General features: G+C 34.4%; 1 long non-coding RNA gene across 1 annotated transcript; it reads left to right on the forward strand.

Moving 5' to 3' along the window:
- The first annotated feature begins 3,133 nt into the window (after positions 1 to 3,133).
- LOC123670777 lies at positions 3,134 to 5,463 on the forward strand. The gene is made up of 2 exons (XR_006745985.1): positions 3,134 to 5,006; positions 5,063 to 5,463. It is a non-coding gene; the product is annotated as an uncharacterized LOC123670777 (long non-coding RNA).
- The last annotated feature ends 13,513 nt before the right edge of the window (positions 5,464 to 18,976 follow it).

The raw sequence follows: 18,976 nt of genomic DNA on the forward strand, positions 1-18,976 counted from the left end.
AAAATGTGGAAGAATCATTGAAATATCTCTAGAAATGAAATAGTTATGGGACTTTGAAGTTGCGCTTGGAAGAATAATTTCATAGTACGCAGCGTCTAGTGTGTGACGTCACGCCACTTACACGAGGCGAATGGTATTCGCAGAGTGCTTACGAATTCATTGGTGTACATTCACTTGTGCCGTTCGTGTCGTGTTTTGTTCGTTACACGATGGCTGAAATAAAAAAAAATTCCTAAAAATATTGTATTGTGCCTATGTGTGCAAGCACGACAATTCAAATTTTTTTTCTACAAGTACACCATCCAAAGTATTGCATTTCGATGCTTCATGAGCTATAGAAGCCGTGATCCTGACGTACCGTAGTTCAAACCAAACAGAAGTGGCAGATAGATCTTTTGTCGCTTTTTCTATCAAAACACATTGCTTCTCAGTAATATTGTGCTTACAAAATTCTATAAAATCTTTACACTAAATTCGTCTTTTTCACTCTTGTATTTGCAGATCAGATAGTGAAGTGAAACTTCCATATCAGTGTTGATATCCATAAAATAGGTCATTATTTGCACGTTGTTAGCTTTACGATTTTTACATTCAGTTACAAATTTACAAAGTTAGAAAGGTTGTATCTTCTGTAATATTTGAATCTGAAGATTTTTTGTTTTTGAAATATTTGGCTTTTATAAATTTAATGTGACTACCAACTTTCGACAATGCCGGTTTCGACCAGTAACACTTTACTGATGTAGTGGCAGGTTCCTCACTTTTTTTAAGAGCCATATCAAAAATACCACAGTGTGTTCACATCCTCCTTGATTAGCAGCACAATCATGACAAACTATACTTTCCACCATTCCTTCGTTTTCATCACAAACCAACGTGCAATGATAAGGCTTACTTTTTACTTTATGTTCAGGTGAAACTCTGCATTTTTCTGTGCATTTAGAGCCCTCGTGTTTCACTTGAACATATCCAACAGCTTCTTCTCGGTAAGATGCTCGACCGGCCCTGAAAAAATATCGATATATTTGATATCTTGTACGAATTTTGACAAAAAAATCATAATCTCCAACCCCGAAAACCCCCCACATACCTATTTTGAATCGAATCGAACGAACCATAATTACAAAACTCATCGGCCATCTTAGAGCCGCCATCTTGAATTTGCAAATTTTGACAAAAAAATCATAATATCCAACGCCGAAAACCCCAACATACCAATTTTGAATCGAATCGGATCATAATCACAAAACTTGTCTCATCCGACTTGAGACAAGTTTCTGAGACAGAAACTTGTCTCATTATTATTATTATTATTATTTTTTATATAGATTAACTCAAAAATCATAACCACAAATTTCATAAAAACATATTGTTTATTATTATTATTTTAATTATCATTATTAGGATTATTTATTATTATCATTATTAGTATGATTATAATTATTTATTAATTAATTTCATTATTATTATTATTTGTGTAAAATCGCGTTTTTTCAGGAAAGACACCTATTTAGATCGTTCCGAACCCTTAACGACAATATTGAAATCTTTAAATTCACACACAAAAAACAACATACTACACCACTGACATTGCGAAATATCTCCCTCATATTTTAAAACATAAACAAGACGATATGACGCCCGTCAATATCAAGTCCACTTAGATAGAATTGATTCATACCGGGTTTTATACGGGCAGTAAACATTACTTTTTTCTCTTTTTACTTTTTACTCCTCACACAAATATGTTTTGCCATTGATAATGGATAGACTTCAACAATCAGTACTCAACTACAAACTGTTTATGAATAATAATAAATAAATCATCGTTATAAAGTTAAACCATGATGAAGCAAACTCAAAAGTAGATACTTACTTGAAAAGTTTAACTCCTTTTATTTAAATAAAAATAAATGAATAAATAAATGACGTCTTTTTTCACAAAAGAAAATAGAGAAATACATGAACCCATCACCTAGCAGCGGAAGGCGAAGTCTAGCAGACTGCTATTCAAACTCAACCCTCCCCAAACCGGCAATGAGCTAGCATCCAACAAGTACAATAATAATTAACAAGTCAGTAATATATATCTACATATATAACAAAATATGAAATGTATACCCAATGAGCACCCGAATCCCACAGCATGAAGATTACATTTATACACACCCTTGAAATAACATACATCGACTATTGCTCACACAACAAATACTTTTTAACTTTATACTTGAACTTATTGATATTCAACAACTTATACTCGTTCAGTAGGGAGTTGTAAAATGTTATTGACTGAAAGATAAAACTTCTCTGAAATAAAGCTGTTTTATGTCTCGCCACTACAAATTTATCCTGAAATCTTGTAACTCTCGAATGAACGTTACTATGACGAACGAATCTGTTCCTGAGGAAAGGTGGAGCCTCGGCATTACAAAGAAGCCTATGAGTAAAAAAAAAATAACTAGAAAGTACCTAGGTGATAATTCCTCCTCGATTCAATAAAAAGACTCTCATCCTCCCTGATTTTATAACTAATAGGATCATACTTCCTAACACCATGTATCAACCTGAAACACCATTTCTGCACTCTTTGTATTCTATCGCGATTAATACTAGAGAAGTAAGTTCGATTCAAAAGTAAAGAAGTGTATAATGATGGGTTATGCTCAAACGGGATATCGATTATGGGATTTAGAGAATCAAAAATTGATTGTTGCTAGGGATGTAAAGTTCAATGAAGATGAATTTGGGTATAAAAGGAATGAATGTATGAGTAATAGTGAGTATTTTGATAAGAGTGAGATGAATGAGGAAATAAATGATCAAGTGTATAGAGAGAGTGATGAGAATGAAAATGATAGAGAAACTGTGAAAAGATCAGAAAATAAGAGACAGGTTAAAATTCTTGAAAGGTTTAATGATTATGAGTTATACAGGGTGGCCATTTGAAAACGAAACAGACGAGATTACAGACGAAATAAAGTTTTTCGATAGAAATGCTCGGACAGGTCGATTTCTGTTTCGAGGGGGACAACTTAAGATGTAGGTTACGGACGCATAGCGCTTCAACCCTTACTACTACAACCCTCACCCCCAAATTTTGAATAGGGAAGATGCATTTCTATCGAAAAACTTTATTTCGTCTGTAATCTCGTCTGTTTCGTTTTCAAATGGCACCCTGTATATGGCATTTGATGCATGCAGTTTTGTTGATGATGTACCAACAAGTTTTGAGGAATTAAAAAATAGAACTGATAGGATAATTTGGTTAGGAGCTGTAGAAAGAGAACTGAAGTCAATAGAAATGAATGAGACGTGGCAAGTAGTTGATAAACCAAATAATATTCAAATTTTAGACACTAAATGGGTGTTTTCCCTTAAATCAATGGAAGAGAATGAGTCAGATAAATTCAAGGCACGATTGGTAGTAAGAGCTTTTGCACAAGGAGCATATGATGAAATGTATTCACCAGTAGCAAGAATGACATCTATTAGAGCACTACTGATTTTAGGAAATCAGTTTAATTATTCTTTTTTGCAATTAGATGGAAAACAGCATTTTTAAATGGAGTCTTGAATGAAGATATATATATTTATCCTCCAAAAGGAATAAGCTTACCTGAAAATAAAATTCTAAAATTGAGAAAATCTTTATACGGACTAAAACAATCTTCTAAATGTTGGAATGATGAAATTAATAGATTTTTGTTGGATATTGGTTTTTGTCGATCAGAAAACGGTTTTTGCCTTTATACTTTGTATAGAAAAGATGGAAATAAGATTTATCAATTAATTTATGTAGATGACATAATTTTATTTGGATCGAGTATGAGCCAATTAAATGATATAAAATTGAAATTAATGAATAAGTTTCAAATGAAAGATAAGGGATGTTTGAAATATTTTCTTGGATTAGAGATAGATTATGATAAGCAGAAGGGGATTTTGAAAATAAGTCAAGAAAAATATATTAAAAGACTTTTGAAAAAATTTAATATAGAAAATTGTAAGGGAAGTTTAACACCAATAGAAAAAGATCTGAAGATTGAATTTAGTAATAATGGAAATAAGACATCAAAACCATTTAGGGAATTAGTAGGTTGTCTTATGTAATTAATGTTAGGAACTAGAATTGATATATGTTTTGCTGTCAATTATTTTAGTAGGTTTCAAGATAAGGGTACAGATGAAGCATGCAACCACTTGAAACGAATTTTAAGATATTTAAAAATGACAATGTCTATAGGATCAGAATATAAAAGAAATTATAACAATGAAATTTGTTGCTTTGTAGATTCAGATTGGGGAGGTGACACACTAGATAGAAAATCCGTCACTGGATATGTTTTTAAATTATTTGGCAATACTTTGTGTTGGACCACCAAAAAGCAAACTAGTGTCGCACTTTCCACAACAGAGGCAGAATTAGTAGCATTGTGTGCATCTGTTTCTGAGGATTTATGGCTAAAGAAACTGTTTTTAGATTTAAGAGTTGTTTTTGATTTAGTCACATTTTATGAAGATAATCAAGGATGTCTAGCATTAATTAAAAATCCTGCTAACAATAGAAGGGTTGAACATTTGGATTTGAAATTTCATTTTGTATCAGAAAATGTTAAAAATGGAAAAATAGAAGTAATTTACGTTGATTCATCAATCAACAAGCTGACACTCTGACTAAAGGATTGTGTACAGGTTCATTTGTGAAATTTAGAGAAATGTTATCTTTAAAGGATTTTAGCGAGGGGGGGGGTGTTGAGACTTCGCTAAAATGAATGAGTTATATATTGTTATATGATAGTATTATTCTATGTTTTTCATATATGACATGTATGACAAGTAGAAGAGTTGTTCCCGCTTGAAATACTTGTATGATGTATGTCACTCTTATTACTAGAAGATAATTGAGTTTAAGCTGACGAATATTTTGTATTTCCACCCACACAATAATAAATTAATACTGCGCTCAAAATATTATTACTGGATATATACTGAGTTCTGTTACCTAAGTAAGATCTGATCAATTGCAACGACGTAAGATCAAAGCCGTAATATTTCATTTTAGCATCAACAATTCAAGGTTGATTGTGTCAAAAGCCTTTGAGTAGTCTAGCAGCACGAGGATACTGGACAAGCCCTCATCATAGGCCTCCATGATATCACCGGTCACAGGAGCAAGTGCAGTAGCAGTGCTATAGTTTTTTCTGAAACCACATTGTGAGTCTGGTAATATATTGCTTGATCTCAGATGATTAATCATTTGATTATGGAGTACTTTCTCAAAAATCTTCGACAAGAATGGCAGTATACTGATAATTCTTAGATCAGAAAAAGACGAGAGGTTCCCTACCTTCGGAATGGGTTTACCCAGGGAAACCTTCCACAAATGAGGAAAATAGCAAGATTCAATGCACACATTTATGATATGCACAATATATTTAACAATAAATGGTCCACAATATTGAATCATCTGCAGTGAAATTTCATCAACTCCAACGGCGTTTCTTCGCATCCCATTCAAGATATTTTCAATCTGTTCAACTGTAGTGAGAGAAGCTATAGGTGTTAGAGGAGTGTGAGTGTTCATTATAGAATTGAATCTTTGAAGTACAACAATGATTATTAGCATGTGAAAGTGATGAAAAATGGTTTCCTATAGCATCCGGATCAGAAAGAGATGTTGGTAAATTAGTGATATTCAATGAACAAACTTTGAGATCACGTAAAGCTTTCCAAGATTTTGAGGGATTGTGCTGAGCGCTGATCAATTCAAATTTTTTTTTCTCATTTCTGATCATAGAAACTGTGCAATTACGAATTTGTTTGTATAGTTCCCAATCACCTGACGAACGTGTTCTTTTGAACTTTAGAAGCGCTGTGTCTCTCTGCTTCATTCATAATTTGAGATTATATGTCAGCCATGGTGCCGGAGGTTTAGTCACTCTTCTCTCAATAAGTGGTGCATGTTTATCAAAAATTTCTAGAATTAAGCAATTAAAAATGTCGACCTTCTTATCAATATCATCCTCAGCTATCAAACGATGCCAAGGAAGATTTTTCAGATTTCTACGAAAATCAATCAGATCAAAACCACGAAAGTCACGGTATTTTATAAATTTAGGCTTCATTTTTACACATTTTAAATTCAATTTAACGTAAACCAACCGGTGATCAGAAATATCAGATGTATCCACTGTACCAATCTCAGTGACCAAATCCTCTCTAGTAAAAAATATCGGATCAATTAAGCTTGAAGTAGACCGAGTTATTCTTGTTGGTTCATTCAAAAACTGCCTCAAGCCATAAGAACCCAGGCAAGTCGTCAAAGGACCTTCTGGTGCCAAAATATCAACATTCATATCACCGAGACACAATATCTCGTCCGCAGCTGGTGAAATACTATCAAATATGATGTCAACGTCATTCACAAAACTCAAAACTATTCAAATTAAAATGAGGACGATAAAAGGTAGCAATAACTATCTTACGAGACCCAACTTTTAACTCTATAATTAGATACTCAGTATCTGCACTCACCTGCTGTCCAATAGAAATTATTTGATGTTTAAAAGTTTGCCTTATATAAGCTGCAACTCCACCTCCCCTTCCCTCTCTATCCCTCCTCATGAAGACATAACCTGGTATATGCAGAATATCACTATTGAGCCCAGAAGAGAGCCAAGTTTCAGTCAAAGTTAAGACATCAAAGTCATGAGTCAAAATAAGCGTTGATATCTCACTTAAACTATTTAAAACAGATCTGGCATTTAGATGTGCAAATTTCATTTCTACAAAAATAATAGAATTGAAATATAATTAAAAGTTAACAAATAAATAAAGAAAAGAAAAAAAAATGCGAGCAGTGAAATAAAAATATATACATTAGTTACTACATGCTGCGAGAAAAAATAGAGGTACTATTCTCTATATACGAGTGCTCGTTATTTCAATAATGAAAACAGAAAAAAAAAAACAAGATATATATTTCAACCCAAAACAAAACAAAAATAAACCAATGAGGTAGAGAGGCTCAAAGGGCAGGCAAGTAAAAAACAAAAAAAAATCATCATAATGCACAAATCTATTAGCAGTCATAGTGCTCAACAAAATTCACACTTGATCATTAAATATATTAAAAATTTGAGAAATGATTCAACTTACGCTTGCCAATCATGATCCTCAAACAAAACAAATAATAATCACAAATTAAATTTATAAATTAGTAATTCAATTTTCAATCTTTAATGAATTATCAACAATGGAAATGAAAAGAGTCAACCCAACAAAACCGGAACATTTTTCAGTTCCTGTTCACAGTTTATTACCGTCTTTTGACCTTTCACATCACGATAAACTTTACCATTATGTGTCCAAACAGATTTTCCAAATATTTTTCGAGCCTGTTTGAACAATATCAAATTTTCCAACGATAAGAATTCAGTAACAAGTAATTTAGTTCCTTTGAGTTTACGTTTATTTACAAATACGGCATCGCGATTCCATCTTCTAAGAAACTGTACTGCAACCGGTCTAGGCTTATCAGAGTCTAGTTTTTCCTTCCCTACTCGATAAAACTGATTTAAATCGTCCTTTTTCACCTGTACCTCAATTTTATTATTACAAATTTTAACCACACTTTCAAATAAATCCTTTTCCGATTTATAAATTCCATGTACAAGTAGTAAATTAATATTATATTTCATCTCCAAATTATGTTGCTTTCTCTTCACCGTGTTGACATTATTTTTGAGTGAATCTATGTCGACCTTGATCTCATTAATAGCATCATTGATCCTATTTTCAAATGTCTTCAGGAGATCCAAGGGACTCACATCAGTGTTAGTGAACGTTAGTAGTAGACTGCTATTTCAGAAATTCATCAATTCCCTTTTTGAATTCTTCTGACAATTTGTCAATGCGAACGTTCAACTCTCTAATATTCGCAGCTGGTTTAGCCATTTGAACCAAAATGATTACAAATATTTCACCAAAAAACACTCTTAGATTCGACCTCACAAATATCAGTGAATTACTATTACTATTTTGAGGATAACTTAGAAAATAAAAACAAATGAAGAGCACAAGTAGACGACTGTTCTCACTCGAACGACATGTGCATTGTGCAGAATGACATAAGATGGATTTGAAGAAAAAAACTCCATCACTGCAAATATATCTATTTTAGGCAAATTGTCACTTTGTCCTTTCACGAAGCCTTCTTCCATTATGGTGACATAAAAACAAAACTCGAGTTAAAACTACACTGTACAACTAAACTACAAACGGCGCGAGAGCCTTGGCGCGGCCAAGTACACTGATCAACAATTGCTAGGGATCACTTATGAACTTCTCTTTATTTGTATTTTTTCAAGTTATCTCTTGAATATCTGTACATTATATGTTCTCTAAGGAAAAAGTAAGATGTTTTGAGTTGATTATATCAAAGTCTTCCTCACTTCATCGGCTCTTGTTCACAAAATCGATTATTATCTGAAGGCTGTTACAGGTGGAGTGAAAAGCAATGTGGTATTTGTTATTAAATCTGTTTTTTTCTCTCGTTCAAACACATAAGGTGACAATAATTAAAGAAATGAGAACAATATCAGCTTATCAGTCATGCCGAGAAGACGTTTGGCTCCTGTGCAACTGGACCAAATCATACGGTGGATACAGGAAGGTTTGTTCCAGCGAGAAGTGTCCCGGCGGTTGAATGTTTCGCAAAGTGTCGTGAGTCGGGCTTGGAATAGGTTCATCCAAAACGACTCAGTAGCTTATGTTCATGGGGGAGGTCGGCAGCGCAGTACAACAGCTGCCCAAGATCGTCTTTTGATCCTCAATGCTAGGAGAAATCCCACTTACCCGGCGTCGCGGCTCAATAGATCACTGAGAGTTGCAACAGGAGTTCTAATTTCGAACCAGACTGTAAGACGACGACTACATGTTCGTGGTTTGAGAGCACGTAGGAGGGTACAACATCCCCGTTTGAATAGGGAACACCGGGTTCATCGACGGCAATGGGCTGAGGAGCACCGCAATTGGACACTTGAAGATTGGAGCCGATGTTTATTTACGGATGAGTCTAGATTTCATTTGGTCAACTCCGATGGACGTATTCTTGCTTGGAGGGAAAGAGGTCGAAGGTATGCGGAACAGTTTATGGTACCCACAACAGCTTTTGGCGGAGGTTCTATATGTGTATGGGGAGGCATTTGTTTGAACCAACGCACAGAGTTGGTTGTTCTGCAGAACACCACCATGACCAGCCAGAGATATCACGATATGATTATTGAACCCATAATTGTTCCGTTTGCGGCTGCCGTGGGCGAGAATTTCATTTTAATTGACGATAATGCCCGTCCACACCGTAGTCGTCTGGTTAATGAAGCGCTAGAAACTCATGCTATTGATAGGATGGACTGGCCAGCTCGCTCTCCAGACATGAATTGCATCGAACATGTCTGGTCTGAGATGTCTAGACAATTGTCAACTTTAGAACAACCGATCAATAACCTGGAGGACCTTTCTAACGCTTTACGGGATATTTGGACGAATTTGCCCCAAAATTTTATAAATCGTTTGATCGAAAGTATGCCTCGTAGGGTAGAATGCTTGAGACGAGCTCGTGGGGGACCAACTAGGTACTAGCTTATCCAAAACTTCAGCCTTCTTGTGGTTTCATTATAAAATTTTTATGTTATTCAAACACAGAATTTTGAGTGTTCCTAATGAAGTCTTTTTTTCTCTCCAACTTTCCATTTTTTCATTCTTTTCTCAAGTGAACCATATTATCAACTGAACATACTCTGATATCTGACTAAATTTATAATCTTGGAGCGAATATTTCAGAAACAAATTTAGAACAAGTAAGTGATCCCTATCAATTGTTGAGCAGTGTATTTAAACGTAATTTATGGTGTAGCTATTACAGGCAAGTAGCGTGACGTCACAGACGAGTCGGAGTCCAAAGACGTGCCGCGCTAAAATACGTAAATTTAAATAATCTATTTCTTACTCATTTATTGATGGATTTTCAAAATTTTTTCACTGATTTATCAGTTTTGCTCTATATTTTAATTCTATCTTGTCAAATATAGTATTATCAACATCACTAAACTAGTCCATTTGTATGGTTTTAAAGATTGCTTGATATTCTTTCTTGCAAATTTTTCACATATTTTACATTTTTCGTCACATTTTCTATATCTAAGCTCATATATGGCCAGTAAAATATCTGTCTCGCTTTTAATTTCACTTTATCCATACCAATATGGCCTTCATGCAATTTCTGAAGCATTAACAGTCGTAATTTTTTCGGAACTTTAAGTTTATTACCAAGAAACAAAAGTCCATCACAGACCAAGAGATCATCTTTTATTTTAAGATAATGATGAAGATGCAAGGGAATTCTATTTCTATCAGGCCAACCAAATTTTAAATATTTAACAATTTCACTCAAATCAAGGTCATCTTTTGTGGCTTGTCTTAGTTCATGTTTCTTTTCTTCAGACATAGGAAGATAATTTACTAACGAATGAACTGCTATATTCATTTCAGAGTCTTCAAAATCAGGAGTGATCAAATAAGCTCGAGACAGAGTGTCTTCGATATACAAATATTTTCCTGGCTTATATGTTACCTTTAGGTCATATTTAAGTAATCTCAGTCTTAATATTTGTAGTCTAGGAGTTACATTGTATTATTCTTTTTGAAATATGGACACAAGCGGTTTGTGATCCGTGTGTACTACAACATTTTTACACCATCAATTAAATAATGAAATTTTTGGCATGCAAAATCTATAGCTAAAGCTTCTTTTTTAATTTGAGCATAATTTAATTCACTCTTTGAAAGACTGCGAGAACTAAAAGCTATAGGATGCCCATTTTGTAGAAGACAGGCACCTAGACCATATTTGGAAGCATCAGTTTCAACTTCTACGTCTATGTACGGATTAAAGAACGCGAAAACAGGTGCATAAGACAACAAATGCTTGAGCTCAACTAGAGAATTATCATGTTTTTTTTCCAAGACCATTCAACATCTAATCTTGTAAGATTTCGTAAAGGGGCCGAAATTTTTGCCAAATTGGGAATAAATTTGCCCAAAAATTTTAACATTCCTAAAAATCGCAATAAATCACTTTTTTGTTGTGGCCGTGGCATATCTAAAATGGCCTTCACATAAGACTCACAAGGTTCTATTCCATTGCCTGAAAATAACTGTCCCATAAACTTAACTTGTCTAGACTTAAATAGAATTTTACTTTTATTGAATTTAATGTTATATTTCTTTGCTCGCTCAAGAACTAACCTCAAATTGTCATCATGTTCCTGCTCAGTCTCCCCAGTTATTATCAAGTCATCAAAATAAATGCCTATTCCTTTAATATCCCCGAACAATTCATAATTTTTTTTTCTGAAACACTTCAGGAGCTGAGCGTATGCCGAATGGTAGCTTTAAAAACCGATACCTTCCAAATGGTGTTCCGAAACAACAAAAATCTGAACTCTCATCAGTAATCTTAACCTGAAAGTAGCCATCTTCCATATCCAAAACAGAAAGATAGGATTTGTTTGATAACATGCAAGCTTTTTATTCACAGTGGGAATGAGAAAATGCTCACGGCTAATGGCTTCATTTGAAAATTTAGGATCTAAATGATTTTCTTTTCTACTATAACCAATGGGTTAAGCCACTCAGTTGGTTTATCAACTTTTTCAATAATTCCATCTTTTTCTAGCTGGTCTAACTTGAGCTTTACCCGGGAATGCAATGCTTGGGGAATTCTCCTTATGGGCTGCACGTGAGAAACAGCATCCTCTTTCAATACAATTTTATGTGGAGTTGGAAACTCTCCTAAACCCTCAAAAACCATCGGGTAACTTGATATAACATCTTCAAGCTTTTCAAATTTATTAATCTTCAAGAAATCAGTTCGTTCAACTAAATTTAACTCTACACAACCATTTAGTCCTAGAAGAGGTAACTGACCTTTACTATCAACAATAATAAAAGATATCTTGGCTGTTTTGCCATCTACATTGCATTCTAAGGTAATCTCACCAATAGGTATTATGGTAAATTCACCACTGCCATATGAAACAAGAGTTACATTGGTTTTCTTCAAATTTTTCTTAAAATCTAGTCCATTTAAAAAGTGTAAATTGTAACGATACGATCGTTACAACTTTCTTTCTTTTCAAAATTTAAATTTATTCATTACATATTGGTTGTACCGCCACTGCATTTGTACGTGTATCGAAGAATTCAGATTTGCAGATGGGCGCATGTTTTCAATCTGATAAGATATTAATCGGTTATTCGAAGATTTTATTCTTTCTTTTCTGCTTTGTCTGGTGAATGAAATAAGTCATCAGAGTTGAGTTCTTGATATAGATATTTTTTTTTGTTTTAAATTTTGAGATTCAGTTAATATTTCATAGTTTCTATTGGTTTAGTGAAACTCAATTAAAAATTGAGTTTTTGGGTGAAGCCCTGAATTTCGATTTTGAACATATATTTCCAAGATTGAACTTCGTTGACCAACATCCAACTTCGAAGGGTCCATCACACCTGAAAACTGTGGTCATAAGAACCTGGAAATCCTTATATGGTGCTGTGACAGTATCGTACCAAATCAGATGGTTCTTCGTGCATGGGAGCACTTCACCTGGATTTTAAATGCTAATGGAAGTATTCTGCTATGTATTTTGTAATTTCATTTGATATCCAATTTATATAATTTCGTATGCTCTATTTCATTTTTCATTTGAGACATTTCGCTTCGAAGCTATTCATAATAATTTTCATTGTTGAGATTCAATTGTAAGCAGCTATTTTTCAATATTTCACTCTTAACTTTTCATTACAATTTGATCAATTTAGTGGATCATTTCATCTTATTAATAAATCTCTGAAAGTGGATGGGTTTGTTTTTGTGTGGGAACCAAAGCCTTCGAAATTGCTTTCTTTTTTTTTTTGAAAATAGGTTCCGGGCTAGCTACAACCTATTAACCCCGACCACCTCTCCGACTGAAGCTAGTAAGTAACAGATCTCTGAAGAGAGGAGAAACACTTAATTGGTTACACAATTTTGGCGCCCAACGTTTGGGGCGAATTTTTCGTATTTTGCATCCTTTGTTAAAATTTTTGCAATTTTGAAGGCTCCTCACACGATCACATATTCATAGATATCTTCTTCACATTACAAAGTATAGCACGACAAGTAATTGTCTCAACTGGTATTTGTCTCCACAACATTTTTCACTTTAATCTTCATTATGGTTAAATTGAATCCAAATTATTTGAGAAGTTTCGAACTAACCTATGAAATATCAATAAGGGGTATTGTTCCCCCCACTACTGTTCAGGAAAAACGGAAAGTTTTAAGAGGTCTTTTATCTCAGGAAAATTCCGACAGGAGTTTTGTTGAAATATCGGACACATATAAGTTTGATGAGAATGTTAAAGAAATTGGTGATACCTTAGATGACATTGAGGCTTTACTGCAACATCTTAGTGATGAATCTTCTGATGATGAAAAAAAGTTGGAGTCTAGAATAACTCACGCCACAGGGCGAATTTCGAGGTTGTTCGCCCAATCAGAATTTGAAAACAATGTTAAACAAGAACTTTTGAAAAGAGTATTAATTTTGGAAGCGGATTTTTCGGATAGGCATGTTAATAGAAATCCAATTGTTCAATCGCCATCTCATTCATCACAAAATAACAATCCATTACAATCATCAACTCCAACTCATCATAGTGCAGCAGGTTTTTCGGTGCCTACTAAAAAGGTCCCAGTTTATAAATGGGGTATAAAGAAATTTTCTGGAAAAGAAGATTTATTATCTTTTTTAGAATTGATTGACTCGTTAAAATTTTCAAGGGGTTGTGATAATGCCGATCTTTTTGATTCAGCTGCCGATCTTTTTGAAGGCAATGCTTGGACGTGGTGGCATAATAACTTTCTGAAAAATAGATTTAGTGATTGGTCTGATCTAGTTTCTAAACTAAAATCGACTTTTCTTCATAGTAGTCATGATGAAATTAAGTTAGCCGAGATCAAGTCAAGAAAGCAATCAATTAGAGAATCAGTAACTATGTTCATCACAGATATGGAATGTCAATTCAATAGATTAAATTCTTCACCTTCTGAAAAGGAGATTGTTGGAATCATAAAAAATAATTTATTACCCGATTATATGAAGGCTTTAGTTTTTCAGGATGTTGAGACTATTACGGATTTAACTTCCCTTTGTAAAAAAGTTGAAGATGTTCTGTCACTCAATCTTTCTTCGGGTCCTAGAGGGACTATTGTCTCCGCAATTTCTTCTAATGTAAAATGTTGGAATTGTAATATGTCAGGGCATGTTTTTTCGGATTGTCAAAAGGCAATGAGGAAGTTTTGCTATTTGTGCGGAAAAGTTGATTTTACCAAACGTAACTGCCCTAACTGTTCAAAAAACGCGAGCAGGTACTGCAATCAGGCAGACGTTGCAGGACCTTCGGGAGAACAAGCAAAGCCTGCCAACAAGGTTCACAACGGGAACAAGTAATTCATATAGATTTTGAGTCTGAAAAGAGAAGATGGCGTGAATGGCTCATCACAGTTAAAAATTTTTATGGTAACAAAGTTATACCCACAAAACCATCTCTTTCGGACTTGAAGTCTTCAAAATATCATCCTGTTGAGATGAGTCCAATTTTAGCTAATAAATTTAGTGATAATCGTCCTTACATATCGGTTAAAGTATTCAATGATTCGGTAACAGCTTTGTTGGACAGTGGGAGCAACGTTTCAATCATGGGTAATTCGGCTCTCTTTTTGTTGAAGAAATATAATTTGTCCTTGAATTATAATGTATCTGTTCAGGTCTCGACAGCAGATGGACAAGAGCAGAACACACTAGGTTTTATTCATGTTCCTATTTGTTTAGAGGGTACATCAAAAACAATAAAACTTTTGGTTGTTCCTTCTATTGCGCACAAATTAATTTTGGGGATGGACTTTATCCGATGGGATAATTCATTCAATTCAGAAATGTTGAATATTTCTGCGATTCGTGCTATACATGGCCCTGAATCTCTGACTAAAGAGCAAAAAGCTCAACTCGATAGTGTTGTCAATTCGTTCGAGAATATCAGCCCTAAAGATAAAATTGGTAAAACTAATTTATACACCCATCACATAGACACCCAGGGTTCGAAACCAATAAAGCAGAGGCAATATCCTTTGTCTCCGGCTATGTTGAAGATTTTAAATAATGAGGTAGACGAAATGTTGAAATTGGACATAATCAGACCGGTAACTGAATGTTCTCCGTGGTTAAGTCCTTTGTGGTTAGTCAAAAAGAAGGACGGTTCATATAGGGTGTGCTTCGACGGTCGGAAGCTAAATTCTATCACGTTACCGGATAGTTATCCTATGCCCTTAATAGATTCTATTATCAGCAAAGTTCGAGATGCACAATATCTTTCCTCATTAGATTTGAAACAAGCCTTCTTTCAAATTCCTTTAGACAAAGAATCTCAATTAAAAACAACTTTTGCTATTCCTGGTAGAGGTCTCTTCTGCTTTAAAGTTGTACCTTTTGGTTTGAATAATAGCGCCCAAGCTATGTGTAGGTTAATGGATAGAGTTATAGGTCCTTCATTGGAACCTTGGGTATTTTATTATATTGATGATATTGTTGTAGTAACCCCAGATTTTGAAACTCATATACGTGTGTTGAAGGAACTTTACTCAAAACTTAATAACGCTAACTTGACTGTTAATTTCGATAAATGTAAATTTTGTCGGTCTTCATTGAATTTTCTTGGTTTTGTTGTGGATAAGGATGGGCTGAGAACAGACCCCGATAAAGTTCAGGCAGTATTAGAATATCCCACTCCTACAAATACTACTCAAGTCAGACGATTAATTGGTTTAATTGGATATTACAGGAGATTTTTGGAGAATAGCTCAACAATCTGTGCTCCTATCACCGATCTTCTCAAAGGAAGAAAGAAGGGGCAACCTATCGTTTGGACAACGGAGGCTGATGAAGCATTCACAAACATTAAGAAAATGTTGACTACTGCACCAATACTTGCCAGTCCTGACTTCTCAAAACGTTTCTTCGTTGCTGCTGATGCTAGTAATTATGGAGTAGGAGGAGTTTTATTCCAGGAAGAAAATGGCTTTGAGCATCCTATAGCTTACTGCAGTAAGTCCCTTAACAAATGCCAAAAAAATTATACCACTACAGAGAAGGAACTATTGGCTATAGTTTTCTCTATCGATAAATTCAGACCTTACATTGAAGGTACTGAATTTACTGTTATCACTGATCATTCATCCTTAAAGTGGTTGAATTCGATGAAGGATCCATCTCCACGTTTAGCCAGATGGATAACAAAGTTGTCACAATATAAGTTTGACATCGTCCATAGAAGCGGTTCTCTCAATAAAGTGGCAGATTCTCTATCCAGAATTCCGGAAAGCCATAAAGACGAGATTGCTGTGCTTGATCTGAAGGATATGAAAACTGACACTTGGTATCGACGTATGCTGTGTGAAGTACAGAAAAATCCTCAAAAGTATCCCGATTTCAAAGTAGAAGGTGAAGTTTTGTACAAGCATATACTTCCTCAATCTAGACTTTGTGACGATTCTCCAGAATGGAAAATTGTCATTCCATGTCCTCATAGGAAAGAAGTCATGAAAATGTATCATGATGATCCTCTTGCTGCTCATTTGGGTATTTATAAAACATTGTCACGTATATCACAACTATATTATTGGCCAAAAATGAGGAAACAGGTGAGAAACTATATTTTGAACTGTAAAGTCTGTGCTTCTTGTAAAAGTAGTAATCTTCCTCAGGCAGGACTTATGGGCAAAAATAGAGACATACGTTTTCCATTTCAATTAATATCGGCTGATTTATTAGGACCTTATCCTAGATCGAAAAGCGGCAATAGATATCTTTTAGTAGTAACTGACTGGTTCACCAAATTTGTCTTCATACATCCCTTAGCGAAAGCAACTAGTAAGTCTATCGTGAAATTCCTAGAATATAATGTATTTTTGATATTCGGAGTACCTCAAATTTTCGTTGCCGATAATGGACCTCAGTTTATTTCTAGTGAATTCAAAAATTTGATGAATAAATATAAAGTACAGAAAATTTGGTTCAATGCTCGATATTTTCCACAGGCAAACCCAACTGAAAGAGTCAATAAGACTATTGTAACTGCTATAAGATCTTATATACAGGATGATCACAAACTCTGGGATGAAAATATCCATCAAATAGCACAAGCTATTCGCCTAGCTAAACATGAGGTCACTAAGTTATCCCCTTCATATTTATGTTTTATGAGGAACGTCCCAACTGATGGTTCATTTTATGGAAAGATTTCGGAAAGAGATAATAATTTTGTAGATATTTCTGGGAATGTATTAGACCCCGAAGTTCAGCTTAAAGTCCCTGAACTATTCGAGGATGTCAGAAAGCGGTTGTTGCATTCGCATGAATTAAATAAGGGTCGATATAATTTAAGACGTAGGGATGTCAGATTTCGAGTGGGAGACAGGGTTTGGAAGAAGAATTTTATGTTATCCAATGCAGCTAATGATTTTTCCTCTAAGTTAGCACCTAAGTATATTCCTTGTGTTATTCATAGAGTTCTTTCACCCTTGGTATACAATTTGAGGGATCTCAATGGAAATGACCTGGGTAATTTTCATGTTAGCCATTTGAAGTTGGATATTAGTGATAGTGGCACTGATGATCAGAACGACAATTATTAGTACCAAATATAATTTTCATTTTTTTTATTAATTCACATTTTTTTTTGTATGTTGAGGTCATTTATTTGATTTTCAGCTTAGTTTTTTTTTTTTTTATTTTTGAATTTTCTCAATTGATAAACTTGGACAGACAGCTTTTAGCTGGGGCTTTCAGTTATGAATATTGAATTCCCATATTTTTGGTTATTTTGGCATAGAGATTATGCATTGGAATAGAATATAGAATAGAATAAGTTTATTCATCCTTTAAGACACCATACAAAAGGTATATAGGATAAGTCAGCAAAAAAAATATATAAACACATATAGAAGCTTAAATCTAAGACCAATTATCAATACAATATTCCCTAATTGAATAATAACATTTTTTCAACAAAATTTCCTTAACTTCAAGTTTGAATTTACGTAAATCCAGTAATTTCACAGAAGATGGTAAGTGATTGAATAACTTGATGCTCTGATAAAGAGGAGAGCATTCAAATTTGTGAGTTCGGTGCTTAGGCACTAAAAGAATCTGTGAATTTCTGGTCTTGTAGTCATGGTTGCTGGATAGTTTTTTCCAGTTTTTCTCATTTTCCTTTGCATACACAAGACATTTCAAAATATAAATGCAAGGTAAGGGCAATAACCTATTCGCATTAAATACTGGCCGACAACTTGTTCGAGGACTCAAATTAAATATTGTTCTTATTATTCTTTTCTGTGCGATGAAGATTCTTGAGATATCCACACAGCTGCCCCACAGAATAATATTGTAAGTTAAATGGCAATAAACCAGGCTATAATAAATGTCTAATAGTGAACCAACAGGAAGTACATTTTTAACTCTTAATATTGCAAAAAAAGTGGTGTTTTTTGCAGAGATAATCAACATGGGTAGTCCAGCTTAGATTTCTGTCTATATAGACACCCAGGAATTTGGTAAATTCACTTGGAACAATGGTGTCCTCCATATAACGAATTCTCAAATTACCCCTCTCGAAATTTCTAAGGCCAAAGTAAACACATACCGTCTTATCCACATTCAACATCAACCTATTCGAGTGACACCAATTCACAAATTGTGTAACAAGGGTCTCACAAGCTACTTGTAATTCCCCACAGCTCCGGGCCGAAATAACAACCGAAGTGTCATCTGCGAACAGTGTCAACAACAGGCACGTTAAATGATGAGGCAAATCA

This window comes from Harmonia axyridis, chromosome 1, assembly GCF_914767665.1.
Source record: "Harmonia axyridis chromosome 1, icHarAxyr1.1, whole genome shotgun sequence".
NCBI lineage: Eukaryota > Metazoa > Arthropoda > Insecta > Coleoptera > Coccinellidae > Harmonia > Harmonia axyridis.